Raw genomic sequence first — 21,233 nt, forward strand, 5'->3', positions numbered from 1 at the left:
TTTTGCATTCCCACCAGCAGTGAATGAGAGTCCCTGTTGCTCCACATCCTGTGTCCTTGCCAGCAATCTGTGTCAGCATTCCAGATTTTTGCCATTCTAATTAAGTTTGTAGTGGTACCTCATTGTTGTTTTAATTTGCAATTCCCGAATGACTTACGATAAGGAGCATATTTTCATATGTTTATTTGCTATGTATACCTTCTATGTTGAGGTGTCTGTTCAGGTCCTTTGCCTATTTTTAATCAGATAGTTCATTTTCTTATTATTGAGTTTCAAGGGTTCTATGTATACTTTAGATAACAGTTCCTTATCAGACAAGTCTTTTGCAGGTATTTCCTCTCAGTCTGTGACTTGTCTTCTCATTCTCTTGACGTTGTCTTTCACAGAGCAGAAGTTTTTAATTTTAATAAATTATTGTTTATCAATTAGTTATTTCAATTGTGCCTTTTGTGTTGTGTCTAAGAAAGTCATCATCAAATCCCAAAGTCTTCTAGATTTTCTCCTATGTTATCTACTAGGATAGTATTATTATAGTTTTATTATTATAGTTTTGAATTTTACATTTAGGTCTCTGATCCATTGTGTGTTAATGTTTGTGAAGGATATAAAGTCTGTGTTTAGATTTGTTTTTTTTGGCATGTGGATGTCCACTTGTTCCAGCAACATTTGTTGAAAAGTCAGTCTATCTTGTCTCCATTATATTGCATTTACTCCTTTGTCAAAGATCAGTTACCTGTATTTACGTGAGTCTATTTCTGCGCTCGCTATTCTGTTCCATTGACGTGTTGTATATTCTTTTGTTAATACCACACTCCTTTGCTCACTATAGCTTTACAATAAGTCTTAAGTTAGGTAATGTCTGTCCTCTGACTTTGTTCTTTCCCTTGTTAGCTATTCTGCATCTTCTACATCTCAATATAAACTTTAGACTTGGTTTGTTGATATCCACAAAATAACTTGCTGGGATTTTTTTTTTTTCTTTTTATTGGGGTATGGTTGTTTTACAATGTTGTGTTAGATTGGGATTGTGTTGAGTCGATAGAAGAACTGACATCTTGGCAATATTGAGTCTTCCTATCCAGGAACATGGAATTTTTCTCCATTTATTTAGTTCTTCTCTGATTTATTTAGTCAGAGCTTTGCAGTTTTCCTCATATAGATCTTATACATACTTCTTCGTTTTTTGAAACATCCAACAAATAGTTTTTTTTTTCAGATTCTTTTCTGTTATAGCTTATTACAAGATATTGAATGTGGTGCCCTGTGCTATACAGTAGCACAGTTTATCTATTTTACATAGAGTAGTTTGTATCTGCTAATCCTAAATTTCTAATTTATTCCCCCTCCCCTTTTCCCTTTGGTAACCATAAGTTCTATGTCTGTGAATCTGTTTCTGCTTTGTAAATAAGTTCATTTGTGTCATATTTTATATGCCAAATATGTGATATCATGATATTTGTCTTTCTCTGTCTGACTTACTTCACTTAGTAAGATAATCTCTAGGTCCATCCATGTTGTTGCAAATGGCATTATCTCATTCTTTTTTATGGGTGAGTAATTTTCTATTGTATATATGTACCACATCTTCTTTATCCATTCATCTGTTGATGGACATTTAGGTTGCTTCCGTGTCTTGACTATTGTGAATAGCGCTGCTATGAACATTGGGGTGCATATATATTTTCGAATTAGAGTTCTTGTCTTTTCAGGATATATGCCCAGGAGTGGAATTGCTGGATTTATGGTAACTCTAGTTTTAGTTTTTTAAGGAACCTCTGTACTGTTCTTCATAGTGGCTGTACCAATTTACATTCCCACCAACAGTGTAGGAGGGTTCCCTTTTCTCCACAACTTCTCCAGCATTTATTATTTGTAAACTTTTTAATGTTGGCCATTCTGATCAGTGTAAGGTGATACCTCATTGCAATTTTGATTTGCATTTCTCTAATAATTAGCACTGTTGAGCATCTTTTAATGTGCCTATTGGTCATCTCTATGTCTTCTTTAGAGAAATGTCTATTTAGGTCTTCTGCCCATTTTTTGATTGGGTTGTTTGTTATTGAGTTGTATGAGCAGCCTGTATATTTTGGAAATTAAGCCCTTGTCAGTTGCATAATTTGTAAATATTTTCTCGCAGTCCATAAGTTGGCTTTTCATTTTGTTTATGGTTTCCTTTGTTGTGCAAAAGCTTATAAGTTTGATTAGATCCCATTTGTTTATTTTTGCTTTTGTTTCTATTGCCTTGGGAGACTGACCTAAGAAAACATTGGTGAGATTTATGTCAGAGAATGTTTTGCCTATGTTCTCTTCTAGGAGTTTTATGGTGATATGTCTTATGTTTAAGTATTTAAGCCATTTTGAGTTTATTTTTGTGTATGGTGTGAAGGTGTGCTCTAACTTCATTGATTTATGTGGCTGTCCAACTTTCCCAACACCACTTACTGAAGAGACTGTCTTTTCTCCACTGTGTATTCTTGCCTCCTTTGTCAGAGATTAATTGACCTTAGGTGTGTGGGTTTATTTCTGGGCTCTCTATTCTGTTCTATTGATCTATATTGTACATACTTCTTTTTAGATTTTTACCCAAGTGTTTAAGTTTGGGGTGTAGCTAATGTAAGATTTTAATTTCGAATTCCACTTTTATATATATAAGTAAACAACTTTTGTATATTAAACTGGATCTTATAACCCTGCTATAATTGCTGTTAGTTTCAAGACTTTTTCATTGTTTCATTGTTTTTAGATCCTTTCCAATTTTCTACACAATCATGTCATCTCCAAACATAGTTTCATTTCTTAATATTCTTATTTATATGCCTTTTATTTCCTTTTCTTGTCTTATTCATTAGCTAGAACTTCCAATATTATGTTGAAAAGGAGTAGAGAAAAAGTACATTCTTAACTTTTTTCCTGATCTTACAGGGAAAGCTTATAGTTTCTCACCATTAAGTATTATATTAGGTTTAGGTTTTTTGCAGGTTTTTAAAAAATCAAATTGGAGAAGTTCCCTTCTATTCCTAGTTTTCTGAGAGTTTTTACTCATGAATTGTTGTTGGATTTGTCAGTTTTTTTCCATGTATTTATGTGATGATGTGACTTTTCTTTAGCCTGTTGATGTGTAGTCTATTATTTTTTTCACCTGGCACTATTTTGGAGGGTAGCTGCAGTTTTGACTAACTCAATTCAAGAGAAGAAATACAAAGCCTGATTTTGGCCACATTTCCAAACATTCTTCTCCAGTGCAGTCTTACGTTAGTAAAACTAATATTTTCATAGCTACCTGTAGTTTCTCAATTGCTTTAGAATTTGGAGAGAGGAAGGACTATGACTGATTTTTGCCATATAAATAGAGCCCTCAGAATTCCTAACAAAAGTAGTAACAAACTTATAAGAATGTTAGGTGTATTAAGTGAGATTTGTTTTCAATAAGGGTAAGTTAAGTACTTGGTACATGGTAAACAATCAATAGCTACTTCTTTTTCTTATTTTCCTTTTCTTCCTCTTCTAATAATGATGATGATGATGATAGCTGTGATCAAATTGAGTTTTCTAAGTATTATACTACATATTTTTTACTACCTAGACTACATATTTATATTTCCAAGGTTGTACTACTTGTGCTAAACATTTTTAATACATTATATATCCTACTACATATTCTCAGGTAAAGTAGAATATAAAAAATACAAAAATAATGTAAATTATAATAAAGGTAAGTTTATTAATTTTTATTTTTATCCAGTTAAAGGGAAAGTATGGAAGGGGTAATAATACATCAGCTTTCATGAGAGAAATACAAGTAAAGAATACTCCTATGAAATGACATACACAAAATATTATCCTAGTAGGAGCATCCTGGCTAGGGAGATGAATAGATACTTGGAAAGGCCACTGACAGGCTGAGTCTCTGGTGCTTGTGATTCCACTGTGCCTTGGATTGAGAGAGTTGGAAAATAATCAAATTACTCTTTAAAAAGAAGTTGAGAATGAGATTTAGAGACTGTATAGCAGAAAGAGATATGCAATCTTTCAGGTGATAGTAAAAGAAGGATGGTGATGGGAGCAGGATTTTATATTGGTGCTTGTAGTTTGGTGTGCAACACAAACTCCTTTATTTACCACAAGCTTTTTCAGTAAACTGCAATAAATCTACATTGTTTATGAGCAGTTTGATAAAAGGGTATGTTCTGAAGGAAGAACATGCAGGACTAAATCTTTTTTTTTAAAGATTGGTTTGGTGTGAAAACAAAGGCTACCCATTGAAAAATAGGCACATGTTAACCAATAATTCATATTCTCTGGTATGCATGGTAAGCTGCTACCTACTGTTGATACAGAATTGAGCATGATATAGACCCTGCCTTCACACCTTCACAGAGGTCACTATCCTTACTACAGCATATCTTGTAAATCTCACAGTGAATTAGATGAAAACCTGTTTGAAGAGTTACTGACAAATGTGCCTTGAAAAAGGATTCCTTAGTTAAAGAGGTTTGGAAAATACGACACACTCTAACTCTCCTTGGAGATTCCCAAAGCTCTTTAGTACATTAAACACTGAGACATCTGTAATTAAATGTACTCTGTAGTCACATGTGCTTACTTAACTCTGTCAAAGCCAGTCTTTCCCAAATGTATTTGCTCGTGAAACTCATTTTTTTTTTAACGTCTTTATTGGAGTATAATTGCTTTAAAATGGTGTGTTAGTTTCTGCTTTATAACAAAGTGAATCAGCTATATATATATCCCCATATCTCCTCCTTCTTGCATCTCCCTCCCACCCTCCCTATCCCACCCCTCTAGGTGGTCACAAAGCACCGAGCTGATCTCCCTGTGTTATGTGGCTGCTTCCCAGTGGCTATCTATTTTACATTTGGTAGTGTATATATATGTCCATGTCACTCTCTCACTTCGTCCCAGCTTATTCTTCACCCTCCCCGTGCCCTCAAATCCACTCTTTACGTCTGCGTCTTTGTATCTGTGCTGCCCCTAGGTTTTTTTTTTTTTTTTTAGATTCCGTATATATGTGTTAGCATATGGTATTTGTTTTTCTCTTCCTGACTAACTTCACTCTGTATAACAGATTAGAAGTCCATCCACCTCACTACAAATAACTCAATTTCGTTTCTTTTTATGGCTAATATTCCATTGTATATATATGCCACATCTTCTTTATCCATTCATCTGTTGATGGACACTTAGGTGGCTTCCATGTCCTGGCTATTGCAAATAGAGCTGCAGTGAACATTGTGGTACATGACTCTTTTTGAATTATGGTTTTCTCAGGGTATATGCCCAGTAGTGGGATTGTTGGATCGTATGGTAGTTCTACTTTTAGGTTTTTAAGGAACCTCCATACTGTTCTCCACAGTGGCTGTATCAATTTACGTTCCCTCCAATAGTGCAAGAGGGTTCCCTTTTCTCCAGACCCTCTCCAGCATTTATTGTTTGTAGATTTATTGATGATGGCCATTCTGACTGGTGTGAGGTGATACCTCATTGTAGTTTTGATTTGAATTTCTCTAATGATTAGTGATGTTGAACATCCTTTCATGTGTTTGTTGGCAGTCTGTATATCTTCTTTGGAGAAATGTCTATTTAGGTCTTCTGCCCATTTTTGGATTGGGTTGTTTGTTTTTCGGATATTGAGCTGCATGAGCTGCTTGTAAATTTTGGAGATTAATCCTTTGTCAGTTGCTTCATTTGCAAGTATTTTCTCCCATTCTGAGGTCTGTCTTTTCGTCTTGTTTATGGTTTCCTTTCCTGTGCAAAAGCTTTTAAGTTTCATTAGGTCCATTTTTAAATTTTTGTTTATATTTCCATTTCTCTAGGAGGTGGGTCCAAATGGATCTTGATGTGTTTTATGTCATAGAGTGTTCTACCTATGTTTTCCTCTAAGAGTTTTATAGTGTCTGGCCTTACATTTATGTCTTTAATCCATTTTGAGTTTATTTTTGTGTATGGTGTTAGTTTATTTTTGTGTATTAGTGTTCTAATTTCATTCTTTTATATGTAGCTGTCCAGTTGTCCCAGCACCACTTATTGAAGAGGCTGTCTTTTCTCCATTGTATATTCTTGCCACCTTTATCAAAAACAAGGTGACCATAATTGCGTGGGTTTATCTCTGGGCTTTCTATCATGTTCCATCGATCTATATCTCTGTTTTTGTCCCAGTACCCTACTGTTTTGATTACTGTAGCTTTGTAGTATAGTCTGAAGTCAGGGAGCCTGATTCTTCCAGCTCTGTTTTTCTTTCTCAAGACTGCTTTGGCTATTCGGGATGTTTTGCGTTTCCATACAAATGGTGAAATTTTTTGTTCTAGTTCTGTGAAAAATGCCAGTTGTAGTTTGATAGGGATTGCATTGAATCTGCAGATTGCTTTGGGTAGTATAGTCATTTTCACAATATTGATTCTTGCAATCCAAGAACACGGTATATCTCTCCATCTGTTTGTATCATCCTTAATTTCTTTCATCAGTGTCATAGTTTTCTGCATACAGGTCTTCGTCTCCTTAGGTAGGTTTATTCCTAGGTATTTTATTCTTTTTGTTGCAATGGTAAATGGGAGTGTTTCCTTAATTTCTGTTTCATATTTTTCATCATTAGTGTATAGGAATGCAAAAGATTTCTGTGCATTAATTTTGTATCCTGCTACTTTACCAAATTCATTGATTAGCTCTAGTAGTTTTCTGGTAGCATCTTTAGGATTCTCTATGTACAGTACCATGTCATCTGCAAACAGTGACAGCTTTACCTCTTCTTTTTGGATTTGGATTCCTATTATTTCTTTTTCTTCTCTGATTGCTGTTGCTAAAACTTCCAAAACTATGTTGAATAATAGTGGTGAGAGTGCACAACCTGGTCTTGTTCCTGATCTTAGAGGAAATGGTTTCAGTTTTTCACCATTGAGAATGATGTTGGCTGTGGGTTTCTAATATATGGCCTTTATTATGTTGAGGAAAGTTCCCTCTATGCCTACTTTCTGCAGGGTTTTTATCATAAATGGGTGTTGAATTTTGTCAGAAGCTTTTTCTGCATCTATTGAGATGATCATATGGTTTTTCTCCTTCAATTTGTTAATATGGTGTATCACATTGGTTGATTTGCATATATTGAGGAATCCTTGTAATCCTGGGATAAACTCCATTGATCATGGTGTATGATCCTTTCAGTGTGCTGTTGGATTCTGTTTCCTAGTATTTTGTTGAGGATTTTTGCATCTGTGTTCATAGATATTGTGATATTGGCCAGTAGTTTCCTTTCCTTGTGACATCTTTGTCTGGTTTTAGTATCAGGGTGATGGTGGCCTCTTAGAATGACTTTGGGTGTGTTCCTCCCTCTGTTATATTTCGGAAGAGTTTGAGATGGACAGTGTTAGCTCCTCTCTAAATGTTTGATAGAATTCACCTGTGAAGCCATCTGGTCCTGGAATTTTGTTTGCTGGAAGATTTTTTTTTTTTTTTTGTACGCGGGCCTCTCACTGCTGTGGCCTCTCCCACTAAGGAGCACAGGCTCCTGACACGCAGGCTCAGCAGCCATGGCTCACAGGCCCAGCCTCTCTGTGGCATGTGGAATCTTCCCGGACCGGGGCACAAACCCATGTCCCCTGCATCAGCAGGCAGACTCCCAACCACTGAGCCACCAGGGAAGCCCCGCTGGAAGATTTTTAATCACAGTCTCATTTTCAGTGCTTGCGATTGGTCTGTTAATATCTTCTATTTCTTCCCATTTCTGTCTCAGCAGGTTGTGCTTTTCTAAGAATTTGTCCATTTTTTCAAGGTTTTTCATTTTATTGGCATAGAGTTCCTTGTAGTAATTTCTCATGATCCACCGTATTTCTGCAGTGTCAGTTGTTACTTCCCCTCTTTCATTTCTAATTCTATTGATTTGAGTCTTCTCTCTTTTTTTCTCGATGAGTCTGGCTAATGGTTTACCAATTTTGTTCATCTTCTCAAAGAATCAGGTTTTGGTTTTATTGATCTTTGCCATTGTTTTCATCATTTCTTTTTGATCAGATCTTTATGATTTCTTTCCTTCTGCTAACTTTGGGGGTTTTTGTTCTTCTTTCTGTAACTGCTTAGGTGTAAGGTTTGGTTGTTTATTTGAGATGTTTCTTGTTTCTTGAGGTAGGACTGTATTGCTGTAAACTTCCCTCTTAGAACTGTTTTTGTTGCATCTCATAGGTTTTGGGTCGTCGTGTTTTCACTGTCATTTGTTTCTAGGTATTTTTTGATTTCCTCTTTGACTTCCTCAGTGATCTCTTGGTTATTTAGTAGTGTATTGTTTAGCCTCCATGTGTTCGTAGTTTTTACAGATTTTTTCCTGTAATTGATACCTAGTCTCATAGCATTGTGGTAGAATAGATAATTGATACAATTTCAATTTTCTTAAATTTACCAAGGCTTGATTTGTATCCCAAGATATGATCTATCCTGGAGAATGTTCCATGAGCAGTTGAGAATAAAGTGTATTCCGTTGTTCTTGGAGGAATGTCCTATAAATATCAATTAAGCCCAATTTGTTTAATATATCATTTCAAGCTTGTGTTTCCTTATTTATTTTCATTTTGGATGATCTGTCCATTGGTGAAAGCGGGGTGTTAAAGTCCCCTACTATGATTGTGTTACTGTCAATTTCCCTTTTATGGCTGTTAGTATTTGCCTTATGTATTGAGGTGCTCGTATGTTGGGTGCATAAATATTTACAGTTGTTATATCTTCCTCTTGGATTGATCCATTGATCATTATGTAGTGTCCTTCTTTGTCTCTTGTAATAGTCTTTATTTTAAAGTCTGTTTTGTCTGATATGAGAATTGCTCCTTCAGATTTGTTTTGATTTCTATTTGCATGGAATATCTTCTTCCATCCCCTCACTTTCAGTCTGTATGTGTCCCTAGGTCTGAAGTGGGTCTTCTGTAGACAGCATATAAATGGGTCTTCTTTTTGTATCCATTCAGGAGCATTTAATCCATTTATATTTAAGGTAGTTATCGATATGTATATTCCTATTACCATTTTCTTGATTGTTTGGGGTTTGTTATTGTAGGTCTTTTTCTTCTCTTGTGTTTCCTGCCTAGAGAATTTCCTTTAGCATTTGTTGTAAGGATGGTTTGGTGGTGCTGAATTCCCTTAGCTTTTGCTTGTCTGTAAAGGTTTCAATTTTTCCATAGAATCTGAATGAGATCCTTGCTGGGTAGAGTAATCTTGGTTGTAGTTTTTACCCTTTCATCACTTTAAATATGTCCTGCCACTCTCTTCTAGCTTGCAGAGTTTCTGATGAAAGATCAGCTGTTAACCTTATGGGGATTCCCTTATATGTTATTGGTAGTTTTTCCCTTGCTGCTTTTAATATTTTTTCTTTATATTTAATTTTTGATAGTTTGATTAATATGTGTCTTGGAGTGTTTCTCCTTGGATTTATGCTGTATGGGGCTCTCTGTGCTTCCTGGACTTGATTAACTATTTCCTTACCCATATTAGGGAAGTTTTCAACTATGACTTCTTCAAATATTTTCTCAGTCTCTTTCTTTTTCTCTTCTTCTGGGACCCCTATAATTCGAATGTTGGTGGGTTTAATGTTGTCCCAGAGGTCTCTGAGACTGTCCTCAATCCTTTTCATTCCTTTTTCTTTATTCTGCTCTGCGATAGTTATTTCAGCTTTTTTATCTTCCAGGTCACTTATACATTCATCTGCCTTAATTATTCTGCTATTGATTCTTTCTAGAGAATTTTAAATTTCATTTATTGTGTTTTTCATCATTGTTTGTTTGCTCTTTAGTTCTTCTAGGTCCTTGTTAAGCATTTCCTGTATTTTCTCCATTCTGTTTCCAAGATTTTGGATCATCTATACTATCCTTACTCTGAATTCTTTTTCAGGTAGACTGCCTATTTCCTCTTCATTTGTTTGGTTTGGTGGGGATTTTACCTTGCTCCTTCATCTGCTGTGTGTTTCTCTGTCTTCTCGTTTCGCTTAACTTACTGTGTTTGGGTTCTCCTTTTCGTAGGCTGTAGGTTCGTAATTCCTGTTTTTTTTGGTGTCCACCCCCAGTGGCTAAGGTTGGTTCAGTGGGTTGTGTAGGCTTCCTGATGAAGGGGACTGGTGCCTGTGTTCTGGTGGATTAGGCTGGATCTTGTCTTTCTGGTGGGCAGGACTGCATCCAGTGGTGTGTTTGGGGGTGTCTGTGACGTTATTATGATTTTAGGCAGCCTATCTGCTAATGGGTGGGGTTGTGTTCCTGTGTTGCTAGTTGTTTGGCATAGGGTGTCCAGCCCTGTAGCTTGCCTGTTGAGTGGAGCTGGGTCTTAGCATTGAGATGGAGATCTCTTGGAGAGCTTTTGCCATTTGATATTATGTGGGACTGGGAGGTCTGTGGTGGACCAATGGTCTGACTCGGCCCTCCCACCTCTGAGGCACAGGCCTGACACCTGGCCGGAGTACCAAGACCTGTCAGCCACATGGCTCAGAAGAAGAGGGATAACAAAAGAAAGAAAAAAGTAAAATAAAGTTATCAAAATAATAAATTTTAAAAAATTATTAAAAATTAAGATAAATTAAAAAGTAATACAAATGAGAAATAAAAAAAAAAAGGAAGAAGGAAAGAGGAGAGCAACCAAACCAAAAAACAAATCCACCAATGATAACAAGTGCTAAAAACTATACTTAAAAAAACCGAAAATTACAAAAAGAAAACGGAGAGACAGGACCCTAGGACAGATGGTAAAAGAAATGCTCTACAGACCAAATCACACAAAGACGCATACACATACACACTCACAGAAAGATAAAAAGGAAAAAGAAAATATATATATAAATTTAAAAAAAAGAAGAGAGCAACGAAATCAATAAACATATACCCCAGTGATCATAAACTCTAAATTCTAAACTAAGATAAACATAAAACCAAAGACAAATTAGATGCTGAAAGCAAACCGGAAGTCAACAGTTGCTCCCATTATCCACCTCCTCAGTTTGGGATGATTCGTTGTCTATTCTTGTATTCCACACATGCAGGGTACATCAAGTTCACTGTGGAGATTTAATCCGCTGCTTCTGAGGCTGCTGGGAGAGATTTCCCTTTCTCTTCTTTGTTCGCACAGCTCCCAGGGTTCAGTTTTGGATTTGGCCCCGCGTCTGCGTGTAGGTCGCCGGAGGGCATCTGTTCTTTGCTCAGACAGGGTGAGGTTAAAGGATCAGCTGCTTCTGGGGCTCTGGCTCACTCAGGCCCGGGGGGGAGGGAGGGGTACGGATGCAGGGTGAGCGTGCGGCGTGACGTTGCACCAGCCTGAGGCGCGCCGTGCATTCTCCCATGCGTTCTCCTGGCAGTGGCGGGCTGCACAGGCTCCCCGGAAGTTAGGTGTGGATAGTGACCTGTGCTCGCACACAGGCTTCTTGGTGGCGGCAGCAGCAGCCTTAGCGTCCCCTGCCCGTCTCTGGGGTCCTCGCTGATAGCCGCGGCTTGCGCCCGTGTCTGGAGCTCCTTTAAGCAGCGCTCTTAATCCTCTTTCGTGCACCAGGTAACAGATAAGAAGAAATCTCTTTCCTCTTCGGCAGCTCCAGACTTTTTCCTGGGCTCCCTCCCGGCCAGCCGTGGCGCACTACCCCCCTGCAGGCTGTGTTCACGCCACCAACCCCAGTCCTCTCTCTGCGCTCAGACCGAAGCCCGAGCCTCAGCTCCCAGCCCCCGCCCGCCCCCGTGGGTGAGCAGACAAGCCTCTCGGGCTGGTGAATGCTGGTCGGCAGCGAACCTCCGTGCAGGAATCTCTCCGCTTTGCCCTCTGCACCCCTGTTGTTGTGCTCTCCTCCGTGGCTCTGAAGCTTCCCCCCTCCTCCGCCCGCAGTCTCCGCCCGCAAAAGGCCTTCCTAGTGTGTGGAAACCCTTCCTCCTTCACGGCTCCCTCCCACTGGCGCAGGTCCCGTCCCTATTGTTTTGTCTCTGTTTTTTCTTTTTTCTTTTGCCCTACCCAGGTACGTGGGTGACTTTCTTGCCTTTTGGGAGGTCTGAGGTCTTCTGCCAGCGTTCAGTAGGTGTTCTGTAGGAGTTGTTCCATGTGTAGATGTATTTGTGATGTATTTGTGGGGAGGAAGGTGATCTCCATGTCTTACTCCTCTGCCATCTTGTAGGTCTCTTGTGAAACTCATTTTTAGTAGAACATCCCTATTATCTCCTCTTGGACAATATTCCCTGGGAAAATCTTATTTAGAAAATACAACTTTAGGAGGAAAAATAAAATATAAATTGTTATGTTTTTGTAAGGGGGCATGAATTTGTTAACATAATAGCATATTGGAAAGAGCCGTCTCTCTTTGAAGTTCTTTGAGGATGTGCGCCTTGTTAGTTCACTGTATAAGTGAAGGTAAGTAATAAGAGCTACTGTAACAAACAATTCCTAAATCTCAGTGACTGAGACTAATAAAAGTTTATTTCTTGTTTACATCACAGTTGTAATGCTGATTGGCAAGGAGCATTGGTCTGTGGAGGCATTCTGTAAGTCAGGCTTCCTGAAACCATATTCTGAAGCTTCAGGGGCTTTCCCTTGATCCTGTGCAGCCTGTTAGCATATGAGTAGATGAGATTCCTCACAGAGAATTATGCAGATAATTTGGGGAGCCATGCCTAGAAATGACAAATTCCACTTTTGCCCACATTTCATTGTCTGGAATTTGGTCATATGGCCTCACGTCTGTTTCTGTGCCAAGCAAGAAGAGGAGAACACAGATAAGCGTGGGCATTTGCAATTTCTATCAAAAATTCTGAAAAGTGTCTAAGACTACTAGTGGGACCAACTAGGTAAGAATATTTTAGGTACAAGGAGCTACGTGAATAAAGGGCATGGATTCATAAAATAAAAGGAAATTTAAAAGAACTATGAAAAGTCCAGGTGGCAGATGAGTCTGGAGAGAGTTTGGGAATAGATTGTAAAGAATCCTAAGTCATCCTAAGGGTTTTAGACTTTGTATTGTAAAGGGTTGGGAATCAGTGGAGGTTTTCAAGGTGAGCACAGGAGTACTTTTATTTCATATAAGCAGCTCTGAGAAGAGTGTCCAAGATGGACTGGAGAGATAAGAGACTTGTGGAAATAGAAGATAATAGACAGGAAGCTTTTGAACTTACCTGGAAGAGATGGTTCATGTTCATTATGAGGATTGTATTGGAGACGAAGAGGACAACCAAAATTAGACAAATAATTTCTTGGAAAAAAATCAGTAAGATTTGATAAAGGGTTTGTTTTGGTGAGGGACTGGAAGAGAGAAATGATTTTAAAGTTTCTGGTTTTTGAGCTTGAGAGGGTGGTGTCATGATTTACCAAATATTTTAGAGCTGGAGCAGGTTTGGAGGTAAAGATAATTAGTTTATTTTTTCATATTGAGTTGAATGTAACTGTTGGAGGTACATGACTGGAGTTTGAAAAAGAATAAACTATTGCTTGGAGATAAATAAGCACATAGACTCAATTTGAAATCTTGAGATTCAGTGAAGTCACCTGTGGGTCACAATTGAGGAAAAAAATGGAAAGAGAACCAAAGAGAGAACTCTAAACAATGCTGAGGGTTAAATGATGGGTAGAGAAATAAAACACTGAAGTTGCCTTAGTGATCAGAAATAAAAGTTTACCCAGGGTAACATGATGTCTAGTAGAAAAAAAATGCCCGTTCATGAAACACGATATCCAAGAACTTTCCTTCCTTGAATAAGACAGACATTTTTGTCTCTGTCTTGGAAAATAAAATGTATTGCTATTGGGAATAAAAATATTAAACCTCTGAACCATTACTTAAAACATGTTTCCCAACTTGTTGTTTGACTAATAGAAAGCATTTGTGTTGAAAACACAGCAACTTACATCACTTTTTCTCCATAGTATCAATATTTGGTAAACACAGATTTTATTGGAAAAATAAGGAAAAGCAGTTTCAGTACCTGTAAATGCATTTTATGGGATAAGTGATGGTGCGGGAAGTCAGAATGCTCCAGTAGTTTTTGACCACTGATGCTGGCATGCAGACTTTGTGGGAAGCTGGAAATGATTGTCACATTTTAATTTACTCAGAGGAAGAAATATGAAATGAGTTTCATGACAAATGCGTATCCAAGAGATATTTCTGTGCAGGAGAAAAGAAATAGCTGCTAAGTGGATCCTGATCTGGGGCATAATCAAAACTTGACAATTTCCATATTTATGTTTTTGTGAACGTTTCCTTTGTGAACATTTAAATAGACATTTATAAAAGGTTTAGTATTTTTGGCAGGGGAAATGCATAAAGAATATGTTGCCATTTTGGAACTTGAATAAGGAAACAAAAATACTTTATCCATTTCTTTGTTTAAAGCAAGAGAACAATATTGAGCATTAGCTATGTTATTAAATTAGGGCTCCCTATAGATCTGTGTATTATCCAACCAGATGTATGTGCTGTATGGCCTCGTTGCTCTAAACATTATTTTTTCTCGTGCTCTCTCCCTTGCTTCTAGACAAGGTGAATTAGTAGTGTTCCAAGTAGAATGAGAGAGGTATGGAATAGAGGAAACCTATGGAGAGAATTTTATCTCTACTTTCTGCACGACACAGCCGAAGTTTTCCAAAAATTTGTAGTAGTCACAATTCACTTCACTTGCCTCTGGCTTAGACACTTTCCTACTCCTACATTCCATCAAAACAACTCTGAGCAAGACTGCCAATGATCCCTCCAAATAGTGGACCAAGTACAAGATGCTTTATGCATCCACCCCGTGGAGAGCCCTCTTGTTTTGCTGCTTTGGCTTCCAGGAAGCCATTCACTGCTGGTTCTTTCCTTATTCTATAGCCACTCCCTCTTGTTTCTGTTCCACACCTAGCAGGGCACTCAAGTATGGTTTGTCTCCAGATTCCTCTCTGCTGACTCTGTACTACCACATAGTCCTAATTTTCTATGTATGGGTTCATGACATTACAAAATTAGAAATTTGGTCTTGGAGTTCATATTCAAATGGATTAAAGGACTCAAAACAACATTAAAAAGTCGTTAATAATTATGACACAATTAGCTTAACAATATCTCATGATGTGGGATAAATTCATAGTCATTGTATTACTTAAGTGGGTCAAGCTGTTGTCCAAATTATGTACTCCCATTGACCAGCCAGATAAGCTTTCAGCACATCCCAGAAAACCTCTGGTCATTCTTTGCATTAGCTTGACATTATAATAGACGCATACTTGTGTCACGTTGTACCTCATCCTACAAAATAACACCATCCTACCAAATATCACACAGCCCGTTCAGGTCATTGTTCTGCCTCTTAGAATATTCCACTGCAGCCTGTTAGGTTTTATACACAGATGCAAATGCAGTAAAATTGTGAAGGTGGTTTTGAGGTTCATGTATCTCCTGGGACCCCCTGCTTGGTTGCCATGCTCCTTCTGGTCATATTTTCAGCACTCCCCAAGGAGCTACACCTCCTTCTAAGTGCCAGTGGCTCCCAAGGAGTATTTCCATCTGCCTACTTAGAATTTCTAAATGATAGTTTTATATCCACATCAGGATAAACTTGGGTCCTTACTTTGTATCACTTCTTCATCACACCCACCCACCTGCATTGCTGATTCAGTTTGTAGCACCACTCCCACCATCCTGCTAAGTGTGCATTGAGAAACTGGGTTGTCATTTTAATTCTCTTCATATGCTTTACTATCCCCTCTGCTTTTTACTCCTCTCTCTTTATCCACCCATCTTCTACCTAATCGTGTACCAGATCTTTGGGGGTCTTATCAGTTGCACCCCAAATAGTTCATGATTCAGTGCCCTGGTTTCTGTATTCACCATATATCCAAAGTTAACTGACAAAGTTGCTAGTATTGTATGACAGAGATATGAAGTTATGTCTTGGAGCTTCCCCATATTTCTCAACCTCCCTATGATTAGAGATTAGAGACACAGAGCAGTTCTGGCCAATGGACTTTGAGTGGAAGTGACATGTGTCTCTCCCAGCCTAAGAAATTTAAAAGTAGAAATGATTTCTCCATGCTAATTTCCCCCCTGCTCCAGTAACCTTTGAGGCCAAATCTTCCAGCACGTGTAGCTTCAAGATGGCTGAGGACAGTCTGTCATGGATCAGAGATGGTGGGGACAACCTCTGAGATTTCAGGGTTTCTTTCTTACTATGGCATAGCTTAGCCCATCCTGACTCATACACTTCATAATAATTCTTCTGATTGCCAGTGTTCTTCCTCTTCACTTTTCTTTTCCTTTCTACTCTTTGCAACATTACCAGCTATCTTTCTAAATGCACCTCACTCCATTATGTTTATTATATGATTTAGTGGTCCCTCATGTCTTTAAAGTCAAGTCTACATGCTCTGCTAGCACATGCAAAGTCCTTTAGGATCTGACCCATGAGTACATGAAGACCCTTACCTCCTACAAACTCTTCATGCATTTCCTCTCTGGTCATATCAAACAACACACAGGAGCTCATGTGCTTCTTTTCTGAGCACATGCTATTTACTTTATATAAGTAATAGATAAATAATTCTCACTGAAAGAAGTTAAATTAGAGTATTTAGAGGAAAATGTAAAACTTTCTCTTCTTTTCCTTGTATTCATTTCCATGCTCAGAATCAGAAACCATAGTGTATCAACATTTTGGGGTACATTCTTTCAGTCTGCAAATATGTAAATGTACATATTTATGTACATCTTTTTCTAAGCATAAAAGGTATTGTATTTATATATCATTCTGCACTTATATTCTTATTGTCTCTGTTATATTTTATATTCTATTCCTCTGCTTCGAAGCTCCTTTACTTATTCTGTGGAATGCACGTTTGTCTTGCAAGATGCAGCTCAAACATCAACTTTTGCGTGAAGTCTTCTCCTAAACCTCTGACCTGCAGGCTAAGTTCTGTGCCACTTTATTCCGTATACGTTCCTCCATCAGAGCTCTTATTGCATTGTCATGTAATTATGGGCTGTGAAAAATACTTTACTCATTTAGTAACTTTTCATGCATGAAGTGGACATTTATCAAATACCTACATAAATTAACTCCATCATACATTCAACAAACCTTCCAAATTTTTTGCTTTAACTTAGCACCATGCCTAGTATTAGAAAGAATAGAAGCAGTTCTCTGATAAGAGGAACTTAAAATCAAGTTTAAAATCAACCCAGATTTGAGTAAATTTGACGAAGATGCCAAAATTCAGGGGGATAATTCTGAATTCAGTAACTGGTATGACAATTTTTTTTCTTTCTCTCTTTAGTCCTTTCAATATATTTTCTAACTGGAGCTATAGTAATTTCACTTCCTTAAAGTCAAAACTCTTTTATCTTGTGCTTGGAACTCTTCATTTGACCCCCTGCTCTCAAGAAGACTCCAAATTCTTTTGGAGTTTTATGATCAAGCCTCTTTCTGTATTTATTTCTTGCTGCATCTTTTATAGTACTATTGTACCTTTTACTTAAGCTTACCTTAACATTCAGGATACTCCACTGAAGTTGTCTGTTCATTTATGTGACTTGTGCGCTGGAATATGAATACCATCAAGAATTGGACACTGCCCTGTTCATTAATATAGTCCCAGGGTTGAGTGAGAGAATGATAAATACATAAAATAGTTTTTCATGGAGTTGGAATATACTTTTATTACACATTATTAAATAGCTACTACTTATTGAATACTTATTTTTTGCCAGATAAAGCACTAAGTGCTTTAAAATAAAATCACATTAAGTTCTCATACTAATTCCATGATGGAGATACTATGCCCATTTAACAGATGATGAAACTGAGCCTTAATGAGGTTAAATAAATTGGTTAACATCACATAGCTCATAAGTAAAAGAGTTAGGCCCACCTGAACTCTAAAGTGAACGTTATGACCCCTGCACTGTACTTGGCGGTAACATATTGGATGGGCCAAAAAGTTCGTTCGGGTTTCCCATAACATCTTATGGAAAAACCTGAACGAACTTTTTGACCAACCCAGTATATTTGTTCCACTCTTTTGTCTCATTTGAAAGGTTGTTTTTCAAATGTGTTGTTATGAACTGAATGTTTGTGCCCCTCCCAAATTCATATGTTGAAATTATACCCTTAGTGTGATATTAGGAGGTGAGGCCTTTGGGAAATAACTAGGATGAGATGAGGTCACGAGAGTGGAGCCCTCATGAATGGGATTAGTGTCCTTGTAAGGGTCATGAGAAAGCTTACTTCCCCTCTCTGCTCTTTGTCATGTGAGGATACAAGAGAAATAGGCAATTTGCAACCTGGTCGAGGGTCCTTATCAGAATCCAACAATGCTGGCACCGTAATCTTAGACTTTCAGCTTCCAGGACTGTGAAAAATACATTTCTGTTGTTTATGAGTGACCCAGTCTATGGAACTTTGTTATAGCAGCTGGAACTGACTGAGACATATGTCATACCATAGCTTTAAAGTATTTGCCCTAGAAGCTCCAAATTTTTCTTCTTTCCTTTGTATCTCCTTTCTTTTTTTCTATTTCTTCCATCTAAAGTTTTATCATTCATTGAAACTTTAAAGACCATGCTAGTCAACATCTGTGCAAAACAATGACTCCAAGAGGATCTCAGGTCTCTTGGCTGGATGTGAAGTTTTAGGATGAGATAATCCATGGTCATTTTAGTGTTCGCCTCTAAGGCTCCTCTCCAGGGACCAAACCTGAACATCGTCTTTTCTTCTGTTCTTCCTTCCAAGCATCCCAGAGACCTAGGCTGCTCTCTTCTTTCTTAGTCTGCCACCACTCCCTATATTCTTTGGGTTTCTTCTCCCCCTACACCTGGTTACAGAGAGAATGCATTTCTCTAAATGCTTTTCTTTTAGCCTCCCTGAAGGCAAACTACGCAGTACTAAATTTTAAAGATCTCTTTTAGATTTCAAAACAGTTTTTTTCCAGCTCTGCTGAATTTAATCTAAAGATTCAGGTTTTTTTTCTAGTGTTCCAACATTTGCATTTCTTTATTAGTAGGTAAGGACAGAAAAAGAGACTCAAGTCAGTGGAGGAAACCTGGAGTCAGTTTCACTGGGACTACTGTTTAGAACTCTTTACATGACAGCGTGAACTCTAAGCCTACAAGGAAATAAAAGCTACAAGGTTCATTTTCATGCATACACAATATTTTCATGCCCTTGAGTTGGCAACAGAAAACCAAGTGCTGTGTAACATGAGATACCCACTCCCCTGGGGCAGAGAATGAAGCCGTGTTCACATGGTGGGTGCTGCTAAATGCTATTGATTCACTATCTGTTTGTGGGAGTGTAGGGAGAAACATTATTCCTCATGCATATTGTTCATTTGTTTATTCATGCATAAAATATTTATTGAGCAGACAGCACTACAGAAGAAACAGCACATGCTTCTAGAAGTTCATAATTTACAGAAGACTTCCCCCATTCCCCGACTGCACCTTATATCCTGGTTGGCAATTACTGATAGTCACTCATGGAGAAACTAGCCTGTCTTGCAGCCATTGGTGATACCAGTACACAACACAATGAACCCCTCCTTATGTAGAGTTGAGTTATTTATGAGCCCATCAGCTGTTCCAGGGACAACAGTAATCTTTGATTGTGGTGTTACGCCTTGCTTAAGAACATCGAAGAACATCTATGACTCCCTTTTGCCTTCGGGACCAAGTGTGAACTCTGTTGTCATGGAAGAGGTTCTGTCATAACCGAGCCCTGACTAATCTTGACTCATCCGTCACCACTCTCTGGTTTGTGCTTTGCTCACAAACAAAATCAGACTGCTGGAAGTTCCTCCCACACATCAACATGTTTCTCATTTCCTTTCATTCCTTTCTGCCTGTAATGTTTCCCCATTTCCATGACCCCCTTTCCCTTCCCCAACTGCACTTTGGTGCAGCACCTCCAGTGGACCAACTGCTAATGGTCTTTAATGGTTCAGTTGGCCATGACCTCCACAGGAAATCATCCTTGACTCCAAGAACATTGGATTTTGATACTTTTCTGTATTCATTAAACTCTATTTAGTGTACTCAATTGCCCTATGGCAATTGTTAACAACCCATTTCTGTGTTTGCCTGCTCACCTTGCTGTGACCTTAAAGGCAAGAGCTCTGCATTATCTATTTTTTTATACCCGTGTTGGTGTATGGTATCTGACACATAGCAGGAAAGAATGAACAAAAGAATAAGTAAACGGAAGAATAGTGAAGCTTAGCCTTATATCAGTTTGAAATTGCATTTGGTATTGGGTAATCCTGGCATCTCGAAAATTGTGATTCTTCTATAATATGAGGACATAGGTGGTCCCATGTTGGTACGTGTGATCCACATGTGTCTTCAACGAGCCAGAGTTTTCTTTTGATATAGTTTTGTTCTTCACCCTTAATAAATGATATCATCCAGATGTTCTCATGGTCACAAGGTGAGTCCTTAGCTCCAGTCATCATGTCTGCATCCTAGGCAGGAAGAGGCAGGAAGAGTGAACGGAAACAATTACATGACAATTGAGTGATTTTTAGCCAGTTTCTCCAAAAGCCGACTAACTACTTCTGCATATATCTCATTAGCTAGAATTTAATCATGTGGCCACTTCCATCTGAAAGTGAACCTTGGAAATGCATAGTTTTTGTTGCGTAAATTGTCACATCCAACAAATCCAAGTTCTGTTAGGATGGAGAAGAGGAGAGTGAATATTGTCTGCCCCAGGCAATAAACAACATTTGGATGTTTAATGTTATGAGTTGATTTAAATGAAGGCTATCATTCCAATCTTCCAATTGAATTGAAATATGTAAGTTATTTGTATGGCTATTCTATAAATTATTGTCTAGTTAGGGAAACCGATACTATGGCTCAACAGGAGAGAATTAATACACAGGTTTTGGAAAAGGTGAAAGGCCAAAAAGGGGACCAAGAAGCAATCCAAGATTCACCAGTAGTAGGAAGTACAGCCACCCTTTCCTGGTATAGGTTAAACAATGTGAGAAGGTGGCTTGGGAGCCAAAGGTGCCCACTGGGATCTTGGATATCAGTGGGAGTTGCCTGGGACCAAAGAGGAGATGTAGCCACTCCCAGACACAAGAAAGAGAAAATAAGAAATAGTCTCGATTCTCCCTCCCTCCTGCCTTCAATCTCCACCAGAGCCTCCCATTCACTGCACTTAGTCAGAAGCCTGTAGTTAGGGCAGCTTGGGAAAAGTTTGCAGGGTCAGCCCACTGAATGGATCTGAGAGAAAATGAGCAAATGTCGGGCACAGGCACTGGTAGTG

Source organism: Delphinapterus leucas, chromosome 5, assembly GCF_059928025.1.
Source record: "Delphinapterus leucas isolate spDelLeu-1000000601 "Yukka" chromosome 5, BTC_Dleu_Yukka2, whole genome shotgun sequence".
NCBI lineage: Eukaryota > Metazoa > Chordata > Mammalia > Artiodactyla > Monodontidae > Delphinapterus > Delphinapterus leucas.